General features: G+C 42.6%; 1 pseudogene; it reads left to right on the top strand.

Annotated features, from left to right (window-relative positions):
• The first annotated feature begins 299 nt into the window (after window positions 1–299).
• On the top strand, window positions 300–6,658 carry LOC127923079 (zinc finger protein 664-like; annotated as a pseudogene).
• The last annotated feature ends 13,411 nt before the right edge of the window (window positions 6,659–20,069 follow it).

Below are 20,069 nucleotides of genomic sequence, written 5' to 3'. Positions count from 1 at the left end.
TTACATCAGCTGATATCTCAAAGTGCTGTACAGAAACCCAGCCTAAAACCCCAAACAGCAAGCAATGCAGGTGCAGAAGCACGGTGGCTAGGAAAAAACATTGAGAGGAACGAGGCTATGAGGGGTGGCCAGCCCTCTTCTGGCTGTGATGTTTAAATGTTCATAAATGACCAGCATGGTAAAATAATAAAAATCACAGTAGTTGTCGAGGGTGCAACAGATCAGCACCTCAAGAGTAAATGTCAGTTGGCTTTTCATAATGAGTAGTTATTTATGATGCAAGGTGATTTGTAAATTAATCCGTCAGCAGTCAGCAGCCACCTGCACTGTCGGCTGCAATGTCGAACGAGCCCAAATTAATCAAAACCAATCAGGTGTTCGACGAAATTATTCTTCAGACGTCATTGATCACGTGCTGCTGATAAAGGGACACTGCTTTGAATTATACCGCTTAGCGACTTCAGTACATGCCTCATAACTCCAGTCTCAAACTTAACCACGTTCCTGCTGAAGAAGAGGCGGTCTACTGGATGGAGAAAGAAGCTCTCGTGAAAGAGGTGGAGGAAGAGGAGGCTGTTACAATACAAAAACAAGTAGAGGTTGAGGCTGTTACTGTGAACGAAGAAGAAAATGACGTCTCAGTTAAAGAAGAGGAAGACGACGACGTTTCAGTGAAAGAAGAAGAAGAAGACGAAGAAGAAGAGGAAGAGGAGGGGGAGGGGGAGGTGACTGTGTCATCGAACAATGAAGAAGAGGAGGAAACTGGATATCTGGGCCCGGTTTCCCAAACGCATCTTAAGTCGTCCGATGGTTCTAACGATGAACGGGCCCTGATTAACACTAGTAAGTACTGTCTTAACAGAAGCACAAACTCTGCGGTTGTTGAACTGATGTGTGGTGTTAAAGGGGAAATTTGCAATTGCTACATCCATATTTTGACTTTTAAATTAATTAATTTATAGGCATTGATTCTTGAAGAATATAGTTTATAGAATATAGCTTAGTTCAACTGTTTACCCCATCAGATCACCAAATAAGCTTTTTTTTACTCCAATGTTTAGAAACAATGTAAACCAACACTGTATAGCCTCAACATGGTTAAAACTATAATGAATATGGCCGGTGTCAGTAAACATCTGCAAAAAAGCTCAAATTAATTTGTTGCCAGCAGCACAGTTAGTCACCAACACTCTGGATAACATGAAAACAGCCTAACCAGCTCTGCTAGGGCAAGTAAAATGGTAAGAGTGAGGTTTTCTCTGATTTGTATCTAGCAAGTTATCCAACATTAGCCAGTTAGCTTGGGTGCTTTACTGTCATTGTGAGGTCAGAACGCTTGGATCGACCCTCAGCCATATAGTATTAGTTTACAAACAGTGGTGTTATACAAGCTTATGTTTTGGTTTCTGGTGGGGTAATACGGCTGAAACAGTTGAGGCATTTATAAGTTATATTCTTCAAGAATCAGTGGAATCAATGGTTATATAGTAAATAGGTCTTTCTATAACTGCCAGTGTAGATTTCCTGTTGGGGTCAAATTGGTAGAGCTGTTGATAAGTCATTGTATAATATTCTGGCAATTCTTTTCATGCCATTACATTAAAGGTGAAAGATTGTCTTTTCTTAGCAAGGTGTTGCTCAAATAATGTTAGCTGCTAATCGCTAGTTAGCGGGCAAGCTAGCTTGCTAAATTTATTATTAAGAGTCAAAGCAAACGTAGCTAGCTAATACTGCCTGGTACCAGTGCTGTTGTAGGCCAAGATAAGCATGTTTGTGCAGCGGTATCTTATCAGAGAGGAGTAAGCGAAGTATGAAGATGTTGGCTAGCTAGCAGGCTTCATGAAGTAAGAAAACAACATGAAATGTAACATCTAATTAGGATCAACTGGAAACACTGACCATCACTTTGGTTCCAACACCATGTCTTCTTCTCTGAGGCTTATAGTCAGACTACACTCACCAGGTGTATTGCTGCCACCTACTGTACGGGGTTGTAAAAAATAACCAAAACGCAAACAAAAAATGGGATGAACAAATCATACTAATTACGTAAAATAAAAAATCCACACTAACCAAATTCACTCCAATACCCTGAATTTCAAACAAAAATGGTACTATTCAGATCCCTACACAGGTTCAGGAACCTGGGAGGGGGGGAACTTCTTCATTCAGTTCTCCCTGTAACATTTTGTCTGAAGTCCTGGAGATCCAGAAATCAATTTGCCGCCTTCACAATGATGTCTAGCTTCTTAGATGTTTTATTAGTTTAGTATTAATGCAATTTATCACTGCGGCAGTGAGGGCAATGCAAACACAATTTTGGAAACTTGTAGTTGTGGACGAAGGTTACTAATAATTTATTAATGCAATTTATAACTTGCTCTATAAACACAACAAAGTCCACCTCTTTCACTATTTGTCTGTTGGGATCCTTCTCCTGCATGGCTTCACTGCAGACTGTGGGACATCCACTACCTTCTCCTCTCTAGTCCTTCAGCTATTTTCACTCCATCCACATAGGACACCTGCTGGATGGGCCTGATCATCCTAGCTACTATGACCTCCTTCATCTGTACAGTGCACTCCGGGAACTCGGGAATGTGATTCCCATCACAATTACAACATGCTTCATCTGACTATGACATATTTATTCCTTCGACAAGCACTTGCCACATGTCCAACCTTTTTACAATTGTAACACTGCAGCGGTTCTGTATATCTCACTTACCCAGGTTTTACATCAGATGGGAGAACCACTTCACCAAACCACAGTAAAACCTTCTGTGTATCAGTCGTTTTAATCCACCTACCTGAAATGTTTAACCTAAACCACATGAAGCTTTCTCCTTTTGCGCTGTTGACACACAATCGGCATCATACCACTCCTGGTCACTCGAACCGATTCCACTTCACCATCTTTGAGACCGCAAACCGGTCACCCCCAAAAAAACATCCTTGCTGATGATTCCCACTCTGACCATAAACTGCTGTTCATTACCAACTTTAGCCCTTTTCACTCCACTGTTGTTCACCATCGTCCACTCAGTATCAACAACTGTACAGAGTCAATGTGCATCAGTTAGTTGAGGTAATATGTAAGTAAAGTTAGTGACTGTTCTTAACATTCCTCCATGCAGTCTCGACAACTGTACTCACAACAAGAGAATCCCACAATGCTTCCTCCATTGTTCCTCCAGTCATCCCCTGGACTCCCTCGCTCTGTGCTGTGAAAGATGTGAGAGTTTGTTCTCAAAGTAGCATCTATATTGTTCTCATTCCATCTATATTGTTGTCATTCCAGCACATCTGTTGTTTATCCAACTTGTTAACCCTTTCGTCTCCACTACTTGCTGTCATTTCCCTTCCTGATTTTCCTCTCTTGAATGTCTCCACCATGCTCCTACTCTGTCAGTAATTCCTCCCTGGTTTATTAATTGGTAGTCAAATAACAATATATTCAAGGTGCTGCACATTCTATTCCAAATCTAGAATTAGAATCGTCATTATGTTTCCATGATTTCAACAGTTCACCAGTTAACTAAGCCTATAATGTGGACACCAAGGTTGTGGATACCAAGAAACTTGAAGCTTTCAACTTCTCCACTACAACCCCTTCGATGAGAATGGGGGTCCTTAGCTTAGTGATGAGCTTTGAGGGCACTATGGTGTTGAACGCTGAGCTGTAGTCGATGAATAGCATTCTCACATGGGTGTTCCTTTTGCCCAGGTGGGAAAGTGCAGTCTGGAGTGTAATAGAGATTGTATCATCTGTGGATCTGTTGGGGCGGTATGCAAATTGGAGTGTGCTTATGGTGATAAAGGGATAATGGTGTTGTGAGCCACGACCAGCCTTTCAAATCACTTCATGGCTACAGATGTGAGTGTTACTGGTCGGTAGTCATTTAGGCAGATTACCTTAGTGTTCTTGTGCTTCTTACTCACATCTGCTGCGGAGAGCGTGATCACAAAGTCGTCTGGAACAGCTGATGCTGTCATGCATGTTTCAGTGTTACTTTCCTCGAAGCGAGCATAGAAGTAATGTTGCTCGTCTGGTAGGCTGGTGTCACTAGGCAGCTATCGGCTGTGCTTCCCTTTGTAGTTTGCAATAATAACTCTTCCTCCTCCCGCTGCTGCTGGCCTTAAATTCTGACGTTATGCTTCTGAAGTTTTCAGTAATAGACTAAAACAGCAGTCGGCAACGTTTTCCATTTGAAGTGCAAATTTATCTGACCATTTCTACTGATCTGGTGCCAGTTATGATTTTCATATTCACATTTTACTGGAACAATTTAAATTTATAATCGTATCTCAAAATCATTGTCTGTGATTAATCTACATTCTATATAAATGAAAATTATATAAATCTAAATAATGTTTACTGCCATTGCCAACTATGTAAAAATAGCCTACATAAAGCCAACAAATAAAAACATCTAGAAAATATCCAGATAAAAATAAATCACATTGGCTGCGCATGAGCTGTCTACATAGTTGATACACTGTTTAATGTTCTATCACCTCGGTCTGTCCGAAATGTGATAGCAACATTGTATAAAATAGTGTGGGACAGACACAGCTGTAGGCTATTTGTGAAAGGGATAAGAAGTAATCAGGTATTGTATGACATTTCCACTGGATCAGAGCATTACATTTTTCCCTTTCATGTCGAGTGGTTATCAAGAGTGAGAGCTGGAAATATTTTACTCTAATCAATAGTTCCTCAAAGTATTTGTAAGACCTTGTTTACTTGCTGTTTGAGGTGAAGAGAAAATTACTTTGAGAAGCTCCACAAATCATTAGTGGTGGTGCGTAAATACTATCAGACATCCCCAAATAGGTGCATCTCTGCATCGCTCTCTGCATCGCCCTCTGTTCGCTAAAATGCAATTTGGTTGCAGAAACTCCTCCATGCTAATGCGGAAACCGCTAGTTATACCATAGACCTACTGTAGGACTCATAACTTCACCAAACAACATAGACCTCCAGAAAGGTGCCTATATTGGAGACCAAAAGTTGTCTGGCACACTGCTTAGGATTTCAACAATTTTAAAATCGTATTTCTTGCATAAAATCATCGATGTTACAACTAATGGGAAAACCAGACAAAATGACTATTGTTGTTCACTTGACTGTCTTAAGGCAAATGTCAAATAATTAACATTCATTACAGACATCATTGTTTGTACAACCTAATGGCAATGCTGTTGGCATCACCTTTTTACAGTGTATTTTTGCTGTTGTGGGCCTTAAACCACCTGTCTGACTTTTTGCTCACACAGGAGAGAGACCTGACTATCGTGGATCCTCTGGGGGACCTCAACAAACTCATGATGCTGACAGGGCAGAGAAGAGTCTCTCCAAATCAAAACACCTCGAGAAACACCAGCAGAGACCCACAGGGAAGAAATCTCATTGCTGCTCTGACTGCGGGAAAGGTTGCAAATCTTCATCAGAACTTAAAATACACCAGAGAACACACACAGGAGAGAAACCTTATAGCTGTGGTCAATGTGGGAGGACTTTTACTTCATCTAGCGGTCTGACATTACACCAGAGAACACACACAGGAGAGAAACCTTATAGCTGTGATGTCAATGTGGGAGGAGTTTTGTTCATCTAGCCATCTGACATTACACCAGAGAACACACACAGGAGAGAAACCTTATAGCTGTGATCAATGTGGGAGGAGTTTTGTTAAATCGAGCCATCTGACTGAACACCACAGAACACACACAGGAGAGAAACGTTTTAGCTGTGATCAATGTGGGAGGACTTTTACTTCATCAAGCCATCTGACAGTACACAGAGAACACACACAGGAGAGAAACCTTATCTCTGTGATCAATGTGGGAGGAGTTTTGTTAAATCGAGCCATCTGACTGAACACCACAGAACACACACAGGAGAGAAACGTTTTAGCTGTGATCAATGTGGGAGGACTTTTACTTCATCAAGCCATCTGACTGTACACCAGAGAACACACACAGGAGAGAAACCTTTTAGCTGTGATCAATGTGGGAGGAGTTTTGTTCAATCGAGCCATCTGACTTCACACCAGAGAACACACACAGGAGAGAAGCCTTATGGCTGTGATCAATGTGGGAAGAGATACTCTGATAAAAGATCTCTGATCAAACATCAGAAAATACATACATGAAGAAGTTGTTTCAGGATATCAATGAAATAATGTCAGAATGTAGAATTTTAAAAAAAACATTGTAGTAGGAGTATTTTAATGATGTCACAATGTAGAATGTTTTAACATTGTAGTAGGAGTATTTTAATGATGTCACAATGTAGAATATTTTAACATTGTAGTAGGAGTATTTTAATGATGTTCTACCTTATCGTTTGCCCTGTTCAACTGATTGCAGCATGATATGGATATTAGCCTCAGGGGAAAATCCAGGCTCTGAATTGAAATATTATTTAACTGAAAGTGAGTAACAAAAAAGAGCTGTGTTACACTTACCGCGTTGGTGACCCACTTTAATCAAAATGCAGCACTTCAAAATGTAGCTAGCTGTTTTTACTAGTTGAAAATGCTGCTTGTTTTAAAAAATACATTAAATATAATAATTGTTGCAGATGTTTGTATTTTCACACATGAAAGCAGTATAATAAATTGGTCTATAATCAATTTTATTAACAATCTAACATCACTCCAGTATTTCTTGACAACATTCAAATGCTAATTGTCTTTGTTCCACTACTGAAGAAGCATGACTCAAATCACCTCATATTTCAAACATTCAGCCTGACAAAATGTGTTTTATTATTCCATGCCTCACCATGAAGTGCTTTTAGAATTTCAGGATTCATTCTCAGATGTGCTAACCCAAATTCATGACATTGGGGACTGGGCCCGATCCAACAACATGCCTATTGAGTGAACCCTAAAAAGAGAGCGAGAAGTAAGGTGGAAAGTTACTACGGATATTGCAGGAGTTCGTTGCTGATTGTCTCAAGGGTCGGCAGTCAACCAGTTTTGCATTTTGCCAGTGCGTTGCCATGGATCACTATTTATTTTGACTGCACGTTTTTCCATATTGGAGATGAGTTTTGTTTGGGCTTGTTCCAAGGGGATGAGAGTTCTAGAAGCTAGTGGGTTTTAGGATTCTATTGAAATAAATTATTTTTAAAAAAGAATACTATTGTATATTATTATTTAGAAATGTGTTTTTGTCTTGTTTTTAATTGTTGACAGCCAGTAGACACCATGTTTATATTGGTGAAGGTGAAGCAGTGTAGTTGATTATAATGTGAAATGGAAGTTGTTTTATGTTGGTGGTGAGCAAACTTGTCCAACAAAAATATAGGATAAATTTGTTTTCTTAAGGGGGAAGGTGTTCCAGGCTTTGGTGCACTGATCATCTCGTGAGTCAGTATGTGTTACACCTGTGCTGGCTTGTCCATCTTTTTAGTGGGAAGGTGTTTCACCTGAGCTGGTCCAGGTTCTATTTAATAGTGTCTGGCTCAGTGCTCCAGTTGTCTGATAGATGTGGAGAGTCAACACCTTTAGTTTGCTCCACCTTTTTGGATTTTCTTTTTTGATTTGATTCCTGTTTATAAGTTTGAGGTGGTGGGACGGGTGCGCCATCGTCCGTGAGTAGATGGCGCAAAGTACATCTGGACCGTCGGTTCCGGGGATTGGACTGGCCAACACGGTGCGCTTTTCTTGGCGGGGAAAAGAGATGGAGCCTTGGGGGAGAGAAACCTTCGGGAGGAACATCCTAATGGGGCACCTAAAATTGAAGGTTAGAGATGTTCTCTGCCTTCAGGGGAACCCAATGGAGAAGGGGTTTGATGTAACCCTATATTTGGAAGAAAAACACAATGAGATTATGAAGACGGTGACGGAAAGGAAAGAAGGTCCCCTGTGTCATTACACGGTGACCAGCCTGGCAAGAAACAACTTCAGGGTGGTCACCGTAACCATGTACAATCCGCACGTGAAGGACGAAGAAGTGAGGGCCTTTCTGGGGAGGTACATGGACAATGTCTCTTCAGCGAGGTACCTCAGGGACTCCCTGGGTTTCTGGAATGGGAAGAGAGGCTTCCAGGCGTTACTCAGGGAGTCCCCGAAGAGTGTGGATGGCTACCTCCATCCTCCGGCGATGTTCTCCCTGGGGGCTGACAGGGGAACACTCTACTATGCACGTCAGCCCCGTTCTGCAGGCGTTGTATGGCCTATGGCCATATCCTGGCCTCGTGCAGCGCCAAGAGGTGTCGGTTTTGTGGGTCGGAAGAGCACGAGGCCAGGGAGTGTGACGAGCCCAAGGCTTGCCACGGGTGTGGCTCAAGAGCACACCTGTGGCGTGATTGCCTGGCTCGTCACAGGTCATACGCGTCTGCAGCTGGGGGAGGAGCGGGGGATGGGGGAGAGAAAAGAAAGGACGCATGCGGATTGTACGGATGGCACAGGGGAAAGGACGGAGAAGGACGAAGAAGGGAAGAAGGAAGAGGCGAAAAGAAAGAGGAGTGAAGATGGAAAGAAGGAAAAAGAAGGAGAGAAGAAAAAGAAGGCGGAAGAACAGGAAGGAGCGGAGAAGAGGGAGGAGGTGCGAGAAGGAGAAGAACAGTGACGGGGACGAGGGAGGTGTGGAGAGGGAGGGAGGGGAGATGGGGAAAGGAGTGGGGGACAGCCTGCCAGGGATTTGGTGGAGGATTTAGCGGGGATGGGACGTGGAAGAAAGGGATGAAGAGGGGAGCTTGGCAGGTTGTGAGAGGAGGGGGTGTGGAGGGGGGGCTAAGTTTGCCTCAGCCCCTTGCATTTTAGTGGATGACTCCAGTGAGGGGTCGGTGGGCTGTTTGCTAGAGGGATCCCACTCCTGTTTGAGGAGATGGGGTCCCCTACATGCAGCCCCGAGGCAAACAGGGAGGGGGGGGTGGTGGGTGGGGAGGGAGGACCCAACACACTGCCTGGGTCATGGGTTGGGATGGAGGACGGGGGGGCGTCAGGAGATGAGAGGACGTCCCCGCCGGTGGAGATGGACCAGGGGAGCATCGGGTGAGTCTCCTGTTTTTTTTTGGTTTTTGGGGGTTTTATTTGTTGTTAATAATTAAATGAATAGTTCGGTTTCTTTTTTTAGTCTAAATGTTAGGGGGTTAAGGAATAATGTTAAAAGGAGGGCGGTTTTTTGTTATTTAGAGGGTGTGGGGTTTGATTTCTGTTTTTTACAGGAGGTTCACCTGAGGGATGGTGGGGATGTGTGTAGATTTAAGAGGGAGTGGGATAAGGGGAATCTTTTTGGGGCATAGGAGGGGTGCACTCAACAGGAGTAGGGATTTTGTGTGGGCATAGAGAGTTTAAAATAGAGAACACTTTTGTAATAATGCAGGGTAGAGTTTTGGGGATAGATGTTAAGTTTAGAGAAGCTAGATATAGGTTAATTGGGGTGTATGGGCCACAGGTGGCGGCAGACAGGAGGGAGATGGTGGACTGTCTGGCGCCCCTGTGTGTTACAAACAGGCACTTGGTGAAAGGAGGAGACTTTAATATAGATTTAGGGGTAGGTGGTGATAGCAATGCAGGTGCCATCTCTGGGCTAATGGCTTGCCATGGTCTGGTTGATGGTGGCCTGCACAATACTCCGGCAATGGTCGGTCCTACATGGCGCAACTCCAGGGGGGTTGCGCGGAGGCTCGACTACATTTTTGTATCCAGGTCTTTGGGTCAGTTGTCTGGGCGGCTGTTGCCTGTTTTCTTCACGGATCACGACGGGGTGTTCCTGCAGGTGGGGTTGCCAGTCTGCCTCTTCGGTAGGGGGTACTGGAAGTTAGATCGGGATATACTGGAGGAGCAGGCTTTCGTTGACGCATTTTTTGTTTCTTTCGGAGGCTTGACGGCCTCCGGTCCATGTGTGAGGGGTGTTAGAGTGGTGGGATTTAGTTAAGGGGAGGATTAGGGCTTTTATAATAGGATATTGTAGAAGGAAAAAAGGGAGGAAAGGAGGGAGGTGGATCGTATCCAAAGGTTAATTGAACTCGAGTACGAGGCAGGCAACCTCGGCGGGTCGATTGACTGGGAGAGATTCGCAGCCCTAAAGGCGCAGCTCAGGGAGCTGCAGGAGCAGAAGGCTCGAGCTTTCCTGGAGCGTGCGCATAGTGGCTTTCTAGAACATAATGAGACTTGTTCCGCTATGTTCTTTAAGTCGGTTAGGGCCAGGCAGAGTAGGAAGGTAATGCATGGAGTTAGGGAAGAAAATGGTAGTATAGTAAGTAAACCAGAGGAAATGGTCAGGGTGACAACTGATCATTTCCAAGGTTTATTTAAGGAAAGGGAAATAGATGTAGAGCAGGGAAACGTGTTTTAGAACACTTGTCCCGGCGGTTGCCAGAGGACATTAGAGACGTGATGGAGGCCCAGATCTCACTAGAAGAGGTTGAGAGCGCTCTTAGGAGGATGGGAAAAGGGAAGGTGCCTGGGATGGATGGGCTGCCGGCTGAGTTTTACCTCAAGTTTTGGGGTATACTTGGACCAGTGGTTCTCGAAGTCTTGAAGGCCATCCTTGAGACGGGGTCCCGGGGGATCAATGGCTGTTGGTGTGCTGTCACTTCTTTATAAGAAGGGGGAAGCAACTGACCTTGGCAACTTTGGAAGGTGATTTGAGGGGGAGGATGAAGAGGGAGGAGAGGAAGTGGGGGAAGCATGCGGCACGGGAGAGGTGGAAAGGGGGTTTAGGGCTGGGAGTGTTAGAGTGAGTTTGGTAAGGGGATAGATTAGGGAAGGGGAGATAGGGAAAGGGTTAGGTATTGGTTACGTATGACGGTGAGGGACGATGCTCCCCTGAGGTTTGTTTTTGTTTGGTGTTTGGTGATTTGGTTTTGTAAATATAAGTAATTAAGAATGAATGAGAGATATGATTTTGTAAAGTGTGAATGGTATTGATTGTAAATAAATTATTTTAACCACTAACGTTTTGGTTTGCTTCCTGTTTTTAAGTTTGTTGTGGGTTTTTCTTTTGTTTGCCTCTTCTTGGGCAGATTTAGTGGGTCTCATGGTGGGTGTCTTTTAGGTCCCGGTTGTTGTTACTAGTCAACCTTCAGTGGACTCTGAGAGCAAAACTTCAACATTATGTTATTGTACTTTTGTTGTATCAAATGGTTGTTTTATGCAACAGAATAGAGGGTTCTTAGAACTATAGTGTCTGTGTGTTCTACTGAGGATGGGCCTCTGGGAGAAAATACTGACAGGAGATTTACAATGTATTTTGGGTGATAAAACCTAAAGAGACAGTATTCCAGATTATGAGTTAATGTTTCTGTTCTATATGGTACCAGGGAGAGATGACCCCAGGGCCAGACCCTGGTTTCTACACAGAGTACTGTTTTTACAGCAGATGCTGTCTGCTGAGAATTATAAATATCTTTCATACAAATCTTAACCTTGTGACCCGTTCTATACATCTGTTGTTGGTCATGTAGGTTGAAAGGGGTGTATCTTAGCTATAAAAGACCTTTGTACTTTTGTCTCGTGGCTCTCAACGAATCATCTGTGGGTGATTTGTTGACCAGCCAATATTATTGTAGAGCACTCAATTGATTCACTTTATATGTGTGTGTTGTATTGACCTGCTCCCTTATTAATAAGTGAATAAAGATTTAGTTTAAGAATAAATCTGACTTGTGTGATAAGTTTGTTTCTCATTTGATATTAAAGAAATTAACAACCACATTTGGCAATGTGAATCATGACTTGGTGACCGCTCCTGACGACCTGGGTAAATCGTCCTCGAGGGATCCCTCAAACTTGGAATCTCATGGAGACCACACTTTGGGAACGGAGAAGATGGACCCACCTTAGACCTGAGAGGCAGCGAGCAGATTCTATACACCTAGTTTTTTTAAAAGTGAGTTTTTAGAATATCCTCGTAGGCTCTGAGTGTGTATTCCTATGTGAGGGGGCACCTTGGAGGCGTAAACCGGGCCGAGTCAGGACCTGAGTGTGTACTCCTGTGTGGGGGTGTAAACAGGGCCCAGTCAGGAGGCTCGGAGTATAAATGTATGAGTTGCATTATTCTAGGAACTAACCATGAGATAGAAATGTGAAAATATTCCTGCAGGTAAAAATATTGTTGAAAAACGAATTGATTAGGTATGTTTGGGAATAGCATTGTGTGACTGATATGAGAGTTGTGGAAATGAGTCTTAATCTGACGTTTGGATAGTAACATATAGAAATATGCTTACTCAGATTATTGAAAATTAGATAATAAACGGAATGATATTTTCGAAAGCAGCGGAAGGTCTATAGTTCCTGGGAGGCTTGATTTTGCCGTGGTCTCTGAAAGGTTAGAGAACTGTTGAGGATCCTATGGTCATTGTCTGGGAAACAAAAGTTTATTTTTTTATTCTGCTGGGAGTATGTTTGGAGAGCTGCTGTGTAGCTATGGAGAGTCCTTGAAAAAGCAAATGGAATGGTTGTCGCAAGTCGCTGAGAATTTCTTACGTTTTATATGGATTCTGTGAATATGAAAATATGATGAATTGTATGTGGGTATTGATTACTATAGATTTGATAAAGTAAAACTGGGAATTTAATTAGATACAGTTTAAACAACCCATATGTAGATGAACGTTGGTTTTGCGTTGGTATCTTTAATGGATAATTGGATAAAGATGAGGTTTAAGCATTATTAAACAGTCTACAAAGTCTGGGCAGTTATCTCAGAAACTGATGGGAGTGTGTCCACTTTAGGATAAATTACTCTAAGGATGGAACTATAAAACGCTTACTGGATTTCTCCGACCGGGTACGACAATCGAAATAAAACTGCCCTTAAGGCCTGAAAGGGGGTGGCGGGGTGTCTTCCCAGTATGAGAGGAGTTGCTATTGTAACAGTATCGCTTCCGTCCCTCTCCTCGCCCCGACCTGGGCTGGGCTCGAACCAGGGATCCTCTGCACACATCAACAACAGCCAACCTCGAGGCATCGTTACCCATCGCTCCACAAAAGCCGCGATCGTTGCAAAGCAACTACTTCAAGGTCTCTGAGCGAGTGACGTCACCGATTGAAACGCTAACTGGCCATTTCACATCGGTTACACTATATTTATTGAATACACATTTTTCCATACAGTTAGAGTGAACCAAAGTGTCTGACTAACTGTTGATGTTGAAGAAGCGTCCCGTCCACTATATTATACATCACAGTGGCAGAATCACCTGAAAGACGCACATCGCGATCTGCTGACTGGAGTCGGTATCGCAGTTGAGAAAATAATTTCAGACACAAAGCTAAAAAGTGACTGCCCCTAAAAACCAACGACTCCCTTTGAAAATGGGCGATGTGGCATCAGAAACATTTATCATTGTGTAAAAATGTACTACAAAGTGTAGCTAAATATAATCTTTGGTCAGACACCCTCAGCACGTGACGTCCAAGGACTTTGAATTATGGGGCGATATCAGGCCTGTCTGTTGTGGCTGCTATTTCACCCCATAATAGTCATCCCAAATTGGGCTGTGTATAACTACGTAAATGTCTCTCGGACAACGCGACTTTTATCAATATACACTCTAAAAAGTAAAGGTTCCGGGAGAATCCTTTAAACCGTGGGGGAACCCCTAAAAGTTATTTGAAGAACCTTTGTGGGAACCCCTATAAGTTCTTTCAAGAACCCCTTATCATGGTTCCTCAAAGAACCTTTTGGGGTTCATTGTTTTTAACTATTTGTCCACCCTCCCTCCATTAGAAAAACATATTTTAATAATAATAATAATCACAATATTAATTTAAATAATGTCACAATGTAGAATGTTTTAACATTGTAGAAGGAGTATTTTAATGATGTCACAATGTAGAACCCTCAATGTTTGTCCCCTTTTCTATTGATTTCAACATGATATGGATATTAGACTCAGGAGAAAAATCCAGGCTCTGAATTGAAAGAGTACTCTGTGATTCAACAAAAAGTGATTAACAAAAAAAGAGTTGCGTTACACTGACCACGTTGGTGACCCACTTGAATCAAAATGCAACACTTCAAAATGTAGCGAGCTGTTTTCTACAAATTGTCCTCTAAACACAAATGTGCACATTATTCCCAGATTCTGTGTGGTTTTTGAGCTGTTAGTTTTCACAGGACGTGCAACCTCATCTCCCCCTTTTTCGTGCAATTGATTTCAACATGATATCGATGAGTGATGACAAATAAGTGTTGTGTTCCTTTGTTTAGCGACCCTACATTTAAACGCATCACTCCAACATGTAGCTGACTGTCTTCTGCAGGTTGTCCTCTAACCAGTGAGGTTAAAGATATCTCCCATTTCCATGTGTTTTGTTTAGTTATGTTAGTTTCATCAGCACGTAATCCTGATTTTCCCCCTAATTGATATCAGTGATTTATTGCTATTTGTCAAAACAACAGTGTTTCTGGTGCTTGTGCAGTTTATGAGGAGCTTGTTTAAAAAATACAAGTAATATGATTATTGTGGCAGGTGTTTGTGTATGGGGGCGGCAGGGTAGCCTAGAGCATTGGGCCAGTAACCAAAATATAATATAATGTGAAATGGAAGTTCTGTTGGTGGTAAGCAAACGTGTCAACTTGTTGAGGAGGTTGGTGATCTGTTTAACACCAGTAAGTACCGTCTCTGCAGTCGTTGAACCAATATGCAGTAAAGGGGTTCTCCACTTTAATGTTGTTCTGTAGGAATGGCTGAAGCTTCACTGTAACGTGTAGAACATCAAGAGTGGACCATCAACAAAACGTTAACAATTGATCAAATGCATCCAATGACAATGTCTGAAATACTGTACTCCCCAATATCTCCTATTAGATTAGCCCAGGAGGGGCTATCAGCAGTTGTTACATCCATTTTGGGACTTATACATGAATGATATGTACCCATTGCTTCTTGAAGAAATCACTTATAAATGCCTCATGAGCTTAGGTCAACTGTCGTACCCCATCAGAACCCAAAATATAAGCTTTTTTTCATGACAATGTTCATTAGTAAATGTAAACACACTATATCCTCAAAACATGATTCATTCATTTGAGTCTCAAGCATTTCTAAGACATTTAACATTTTCATTTAATTCTTTAAAACAAATCTAATTTAGAATAAGTAACGTAACAAAATGTGTAAAAAGGGAAGCGGTCTGAACTTAATGAATGCACTAGGGCCCCAACTAAAACAAATCTTGGGTCAACCAAGAATCATCTTTTCTTTCTACCAACCGATTTGGAGAAATGTTATAAACATGTATTTTTCCATATATAGACACATCCCATGTGGTTTTAATAAAATCAACTATATGTACTGAACTGGTCTGATGCTTTGAGCATGCAGTTTGATTAAATAATTAAGACACACATATGACTCCAGAGATCAAGATAGCCTAACCATCAGTAAAAAACTCTTCCTCCTCCCGAAATTCTGAAGAATAAACTACACCAGCAGTCGGCAACCTTTTCCATCCATCCTTTGGGTTCCTTTTGGCAAAGCAGGCCATCAGTAAAAAACTCTTCCTCCTCCCGCTGGCCTTCTTAAATTCTGACGTTATGCTTATAGTCTCTGGTAATAAACTACACCAGCAGTCGGCAAAAAAAGCAACTCCTTTATTTAACTAGGCAAGTCAGTTAAGAACAAATTCTGGGTTAACTGCCTGTTCAGGGACAGAACGACAGCTCGGGGTTTGAACTTGCAACCTTCCGGTTACTAGTCAAATCAAATCAAATGTGCTTCTACACCTGCATTGCTTGCTGTTTGGCGTTTTAGGCTGGGTTTCTGTACAGCACTTTGAGATATCAGCTGATGTACGAAGGGCTATATAAATAAATTTGATTTGATTTAGCCTGGATAATACCTATAGACTACACCAGCAGTCGTTATGCTCCTATAGTTTCTGGTAATAGACTACACCAGCAGTCGTTATGCTCCTATAGTTTCTGGTAATAGACTACACCAGCAGTCGTTATGCTCCTATAGTTTCTGGTAATAGACTACACCAGCAGTCGGCAACCTTTTCCATCCATCCTGTGGGTTCCTTTTGGCAAACTCCAAGCAGGCTGACATGTGTCTTTTACTGAGGAGTGGCTTCCGTCTGGCCACTCTACCATAAAGGCCTGATTGTTGGAGTGCTACAGAGATGGTTGTCCTTCTGGAAGGTTCTCCCATCTCCACAGAGGAACTCTGGAGCGCTGTCAGAGTTACCATCAGGTTTTTGGTCACCTCCCTGACCAAGGCCCTTCTCCCCCAATCGCTCATTTTGGCCGGGTGACCAGCTCTAGGAGGGGTATTCCATTTAAAAATTATGGAGGCCACTGTGTTCTTGGGGACCTTCAATGCTGCAGAATTGTTTTGGTACCCTTCCCCAGATCTGTGCCTCAACATAATCCTGTCTTGGAGCTCTACGGACAATTCCTTCGACCTCATTGCTTGGTTTTTGCTCTGACATGCACTGCCAGCTCTGGGACCTTATATAGACAGGTGTATGCCTTCCAAATCTTACCCAATCAATTGAATTTACCACAGGTGGACTCTGAACAAGTTGTAGATACAGCTCAAGGATGATTAATGGAAACAAGATGCACCTGAAAGCAATTTCGAGTCTCATAGCAAAGGGTCTGAATACTTATGTAAATAAGGTATTTCTGTTTATTATCTGTTGTCAGTATTGGCTATTGATGACACTCCTCTGAAACAAGATAGTCTAACCATCAGAAAAAAACCTATTCCTTAGGCTACACCTCCCGCTGCTGCTGGCCTTCGTAAATTCTGATGTTATGCTCCTATAGTTTCTGGTAATAGGCTACACCAGCAGTCGTTATGCTCCTATAGTTTCTGGTAATAGACTACACCAGCAGTCGTTATGCTCCTATAGTTTCTGGTAATAGACTACACCAGCAGTCGTTATGCTCCTATAGTTTCTGGTAATAGACTACACCAGCAGTCGTTATGCTCCTATAGTTTCTGGTAATAGACTACACCAGCAGTCGTTATGCTCCTATAGTTTCTGGTAATAGACTACACCAGCAGTCGTTATGCTCCTATAGTTTCTGGTAATAGACTGTAGTCGTTATGCTCTTAAGTCTCTGGTAATAGACTACACCAGCAGTCGTTATGCTCTTATAGTTTCTGGTAATAGACTAGAGTCGTTCTTAAAGTTTCTGTAATAGACTACACCAGCAGTCGTTATGCTCTTATAGTTTCTGGTAATAGGCTACACCAGCAGTCGATATGCTCCTATGCTCCTATAGTCTTAAAGTTTCTGGTAATAGACTAGCGTTATGCTCCTATAGTTTCTGGTAATAGACCAGCAGTCGTTATGCTCTTAAAGTTTCTGGTAATAGACTACACCAGCAGTCGTTATGCTCTTATAGTTTCTGGTAATAGACTACACCAGCAGACGTTATGCTCTTAAAGTTTCTGGTAATAGACTACACCAGCAGTCGTTATGCTCTTATAGTTTCTGGTAATAGACTACACCAGTAGTCGTTATGCTCTTAAGTTTCTGGTAATAGACTACACCAGCAGTCGTTATGCTCTTATAGTTTCTGGTAATAGACTACACCAGCAGTCGTTATGCTCCTATAGTTTCTGGTAATAGACTACACCAGCAGTCGTTATGCTCTTATAGTTTCTGGTAATAGACTACACCAGCAGTCGTTATGCTCTTATAGTTTCTGGTAATAGACTACACCAGCAGTCGTTATGCTCTTATAGTTTCTGGTAATAGACTCTCTGGTTTCTGGTAATAGACTACACCAGCAGTCGTTAGTCGTTATGACTCTAGTATAGATTCTACACCAGCAGTCATAAAAGTTTCTGGTAATAGACTACACCAGCAGTCGTTATGCTCCTATAGTCTCTGGTAATAGACTACACCAGTAGTCGTTATGCTCCTATAGATTCTGATAATAGACTACACCAGTAGTCGTTATGCTCCTATAGTCTCTGGTAATAGACTACACCAGCAGTCGTTATGCTCCTATAGTCTCTGGTAATAGACTACACCAGTAGTCGTTATGCTCCTATAGATTCTGATAATAGACTACACCAGCAGTCGGCAACCTTTTCCATTTGGTGCCAAAGTTTTCTGTATCCAATGTTTTTTAAACTGAGTCATCTTGTAATTCAAGATGACGTAGCAGTGATGGCTGTTGTAAATGTTATGGTTTTTTTTCATCATTTTTTGTATATATTGCAAAATATTCCAATCTCTTTTTCCATGTTTAAATTAAATATACCTTCCGGCATCCCGCCTCACCCAATGTGATACGGATCTGCTTATTTTTAGACTTTATAGCTACTTGCTATTTAGTCACTGTTAGCCACTGCTAGCGGCCTTTACCTTTTTAGCTCAGACACCAGCCGCTTTTAGCCTGGATAATACCTGCCAGTCTGCACAGTGTGATATCAACCCTGAGCATATCAGACTGTTTTTCTCCACTACATCACCGTATTCTTGCCGTATTCCCGCTCTGGACCATTACACCGGATAATCGCAGCTAGCTTGCTGCCACCAAGTGGCCCAGCCTCGAAGCTAGTCTTGAGCCAGGCTCATCTCCCAGCCTGCTCAGTGGACCCTATGATCAATCGGCTACACAGCTGATGCCTCCCAGACTCTTCACTAAGACGACTAGAAGCCACTACATCACTGGATTCCTGCCGTAAGCTCTGGATCTTTGCACCAGTGTGGCTATAGTGGCTAACGCCCTGCCTTTCTAAAGTCTTCGAATGCCAAGTTAACAAACAGATCACTGACCATTTCGAATCCCACTGTACCTTCTCCGCTGTACAATCCAGTTTCCGAGCTGGTCACGGGTCACCTCAGCCACGCTCAAGGTACTAAACGATATCATAACCACCATCGATAAAAGACAGTACTGTGCAGCAGTCTTCATCGACCTGGCCAAGGCTTTCGACTCAATCAACAACCGATCGCTGCCCGCACCCCCTGGACTAGCACCACTACTCTGGACGGTTCTGACTTAGAATACGTGGACAACAACAATTACTGAGGTGTCTGGTTAGACTGTAAACTCTCATTCCAGACTAATATGAATCATCTCCAATCCAAAATTAAATCTAGAATCGGCTTCCTATTTCTCAACAAAGCCTCCTTCACTCACGGTGCCAAACATACCCTCGTAAAACTGACTATCCTACCGATCCTTGACCTTGGCGATGTCATTTACAAAATAGCCTCCAACACTTTACTCAGCAAACTGGTTGCAGTCTATCACAGTGCCATCCGTTTTGTCACCAAAGCCCCATATACCACCCACCAATGCGACCTGTCGGCTGTCCGCTGGCCCTCGCTACATATTCGTCGCCAAACCCGTTGGCTCCAGGTCATCTCTCAGTCTTTGCTAGGTAAAGCTCTGCCTTAATTCAGTTCACTGGTCACCATAGCAACACCCACCCGTAGCACGCGCTCCAGCAGGTTTATCTCACTGGTCATCCCCAAAGCCAACACCTCCTTTGGCCGCCTTTCCTTCCAGTTCTCTGCTGCCAATGACTGGACGAAGCGTACGAAGCGGTTGATTTGCGATGATAACACAAACATTATATTAAGCATGACGTTCAAACGAGCATTACATTTATAATCCAAAGTAGTGTGAAATGCTCTCATAAGCAACCTGGAAATGGAGGTTACTCCCCTGAGTTTTCCCCCATTCACATTCAGAATACTGAAAAACTAAAATCTTTGCCCACCATTTTTGCTGCAGGCAGATATACTACGTCCATAACTATCGGTTTCCTCATTAGCAGGGAGGAGTATCTGCAATCAAATTGCATGTGCATCGCCCTCATGCTGCAAGTTTAGCAAACACAGAAAGGTGCCTTGGAGACCAAAAGTCGTCTGGCACACTGTTTAGAGTTTCAACAACATGAATTTCCTATTTCTAGCCTACAATCATCGATGTTACTACTAATGTGAAAACAAGAAAAAATATGACTTTTCTTGCTAATTTTAAGACAATTGTCAAATAATGTTAACATTCATTACAGACGTCAATTGTTGTACAACATCATGGCTACGCTGTTGGCATCACCTTTTACAGTGGACTTCTGCTGTTGTGGGCCTTTAATCATCTGTCTGACTTTGTTGTTC

The sequence above is a fragment of the Oncorhynchus keta genome, unplaced genomic scaffold (assembly GCF_023373465.1).
Source record: "Oncorhynchus keta strain PuntledgeMale-10-30-2019 unplaced genomic scaffold, Oket_V2 Un_contig_28238_pilon_pilon, whole genome shotgun sequence".
NCBI classification, from domain to species: domain Eukaryota; kingdom Metazoa; phylum Chordata; class Actinopteri; order Salmoniformes; family Salmonidae; genus Oncorhynchus; species Oncorhynchus keta.
This window is presented reverse-complemented; position numbering and strand designations above follow the sequence as displayed.